The sequence below is a fragment of the Peromyscus eremicus genome, chromosome 3 (assembly GCF_949786415.1).
Source record: "Peromyscus eremicus chromosome 3, PerEre_H2_v1, whole genome shotgun sequence".
Classification (NCBI taxonomy): domain Eukaryota; kingdom Metazoa; phylum Chordata; class Mammalia; order Rodentia; family Cricetidae; genus Peromyscus; species Peromyscus eremicus.
In genome coordinates, this window is record NC_081418.1 from 118,556,533 (window position 1) to 118,560,335 (window position 3,803).

A 3,803-nucleotide genomic window follows, 5' to 3' on the forward strand; every position below is an offset into this window, starting at 1 on the left:
CAGGGATTTGTTGTTGAATAACAAATGATCCCCAGCTTGGCTGAAAATAACCACCATCTATTATCCCACACAGTTGCAGAGAGCAAGGAGCATGTGTCAGCTTAGCTAGATGTTTCCAGTTCCAGGTTCTACAGACGGAGGCAGCAGCCATGGTGTGAGAGAGTTTGGAGGACTTTTCATAAGGTGGCTGGCTCACATAGTCTCAACCCCTCACCATGTGAACTTTTGAAGGGGACTGCTGCATAGTCTCCCACCATCACAGTCTTTATCATCTTGAGAGTCACACAGCATCACTTCTTTCATTTTCTAGGAGCCACAAGTAGCAACCCTGATGAACTAACTATGAAAGATGACCATCAATCGGCATGAGTATGGGACTACTGGAATGTGTCTTGAGGAGTGCTGTGGTAGTATGTATCTTGTGCCGATTCTAAGTAAGTACAATATTGCACATAAGGGCTGGCAAGATACTCCAGTAGTAAAGCATTTGTCCTGCAAATATGAGGACCTGAAGTCAGATACACACAGCCCACATAAAAAATGTCAAGTGTGAAGGTGCACACTTTTAATACCAGTGGTGATGGGAGAGGAGGCAGAGACAGGTAAAAATCAGCTAAGGAATAACATCTGAGGATGACCTCTGACATCCACCTGCACACACACACACACACACACACACACACACACACACACACAAGTATGTGGGCACCTGAACACACATTTGTCCTCATACACATGTGCATGCATACAAATATATTGCATAAAAATTCTAGTGTCTGCTACACATGCACTATAAGAGCTCAGTTGGAGAGTGGCTGGGCGTGAGAACAATCTTCTTGCTTCTTTTATTATGAAAGCCTTTACTGTTTAGCATCACCATTGCCAACATTATCATTGCTCCCATCATTTCATGAAATGCTTTAGCACCATAGTAACTGTTACTATCAGCAGACAGTGCTTTCTCGTGAGAGGTTAATACTCACCATGAAATGCAAGTGCCCTCAGTTCGGGAGTAGAGACAGATATCTGGGGATACTTAGGGATTCTGCTCATCCACACCAACAGAGATCCTTAATTCTGCCCATATATCAAAGTCTTCCTTAACTGAAGCCAAGAAGTAATATGCTCCCCCCTCTCTCTCTACCACCTGCACTCCAAGTCTTAAAATAAAAGAGTGGGGGTGGGGAACATGCACAATAATTAATTGCATTCTACTCTTCTATTATTGCATTAGCAGATGGGGAGTATTATTTTTACCTCATTTCTTAGATCAGAAAACAGATTTGGGAAAATGAGATGGCAGTGCTAGTTTCCCAGACAATGAGATGGCGACCATGATTGAGGACAATCCTTTTGCTCATAGTCCTAGCTGTGCCTTCCTTTTTCTCATCTGTTCACAGGATCCTGCCCAGAGCTTGGCTTCCAGAGGGCACTCTGGTTTTCTTTTTTCCCTTGTCAAGGAGAAACTAGAGACATGGAGAATACTAATATCAACTTCACTCTAGAGTCAATGACAACGTCTCTTAGAAAAGTCAAAAGCAACTTATACAAGCAGATGCCCTCTAAGTCCAGATACAAAAGGGCTGGTACTCTCTACCAGGAAAGGATGTAGGCTGGAGGTTTTGCGTTTTGAAGGCTCAAAAGAGGATCCATGTAATCCCTGGGCAAAGAAGAAGAATGCAGGAAGTGGAGGAGGACAAGTGTCACACGTTCTGGAAGGAGTGGACAGCTGAAATAAACTCAACTCACAGCTTTTAGGGCCGTCTTGCTGCCCAAGAAGAACTATACATGTGATCTGGCAAGGGTTTGGGAAACAGCCTCTGAGACTGTTATTGAATTTTGGGATAGCAATCTTTACCCAAGCCAGGCCCAGCCACCCATCTTCAATAAGCCAATTAAAGGAGCCGAATTAAAAGTGGAAAGCAGGGAAGAGATTTATTCAATGTGGCCACTTTAGGAATAGGGATAGAGATCCTCTGAATCCCTCTAGTCTGTTTTTGGGTCTTGAAGTGAGATGAAAGTTTAAATAGAGGGCCAAGGATTTGCACATCTCAGCTGTCCTGGTCTAGATGTGGTTCCACCTACCACAGATCCTTCCTTTTCTGTGCTTCACTCTCATCCTGGCTGGTGGTCTGACAAGCTGTTAGAACAGTGTGAAATCTCTTTCAGGGAGACAAGTTCCCCTGCTAGTTGAGCCTTTTCCTTCCCATAATGTGAAATTGCTGACAAAATACCCTTATCTTCAGAATCCATTGTTTCGTTGGTCTGACGGACTGAGAGACACAAGAATCTCTTTAGAACACCTTCATTTCTGCAAAGGACCATTATGAGATACAAGTCAGAGCTTAACTTCCACAAGGCCACTCCTCACACTTCAGTTTCTATGTCCATGACATAGGGGTGACCAGAAGTTGGTTCTGTAACCCAAACAGGCAAAACAGCAATGAATGCTTTGAAGACTCTCATACATGAATAACCTTGGTGATTTGGAAAATCATCTCCTCTAATGCATTTCAATAGTGCCTTTTCCTTGGTTATGCGTGTCTGTTTCTCTTTGCTAGATACCAAATAACACCACCGCCATTTCTGCATGTCTAGGATCACTAGGAGCGAGTTGGAGCCTGAGTTTAAACTTCCCTTGACTGTCTGAGATGAGGAGAAGGGCAGCATGCAAAAATGTAGTCTCGTTGCAAGAGGCAAAGCTCAGTTGGTCTTCTTACTATTCTGGACCAGGAATCATGGTATCAATTTGTCACAAGCATCTGGCTGCACATCACTTGAGTTGTGTCATAAGTAAAAAGTGGAAGAGTCCATTTCTGCATATGCTGCTCCCAGCTGAATACCTCCTCTTCCACTCACAAACCCCACTGGTGAGGTACAATACGCAATCTTGTTTTTAATCTCTGCAAACACTGTCTCCCAAGCCTCAAGGTAAACTACATGGAGCTTTTCCTGTTGTTTGTGAATGCTTCCTCAAGAGTCTACAACCACTTCATACAAATCAAAGCACCTTCTCTGTCTTTACCTAGCAATCTCTTGCCTTTCAAGTGTGGAGGCATGAAGTAGGACAGCTGGCTTTACTGCTAAATATACAGCAAGCAAAGAGGTGTGATTAGGGTATAGGCAGGGAGTAAGCCATCCCAAGACCTTTAGTTCCTAGCCTGCCCTACAAAGGGAAGAACAAAACTGTCCTGACAGCTGGGCTGGAAAACTGAGCCCTTAACAGAATGAACTTGCTTGTTGCGCTCCCCTCTCTCGGCATCCTGGGCATCTGCCATTACACCAAGCAGGAGCAGCAGTGATTGTGAACTTGTTAGTGTGACTCCATGGAGGCTCCTTAGACAATCCTGAGCGTCAAGCCTAAAATGGCTGCTTTTGTTTTGTTTTGACTTTTTTTTTTCTTTCAGCTTCTAAGCCTTATGAAGCCAAATCTTAAATCTTGCAGTTAACTTTCAAAAAAAAAATATATATATATAATATATATATAATATAAATATATAACATTATGTATGATTTCTTTTTTCTAGAAACAAATTCCAAATCCTAAGGAATATTATTTTAAAAGATGAAAGTAAAAAGTAGATTATAAATGTGGCCTAGTTACAATGGTCCCAAATGGTCGAATGTGTATTGAGAATAATTCTCTTGAAAGGGCTAGTGATTATATTTAATAGACTTGAGGGAAGCAGGTGGTAACTCATCAAGCCAATGGCTACAAAATCAATAGGCACAGGCTTGAATTCAGACTGAGTCATTATTATCTATAAAGCTTAATGTATGAAAATACAATGTACTAAGCTTCT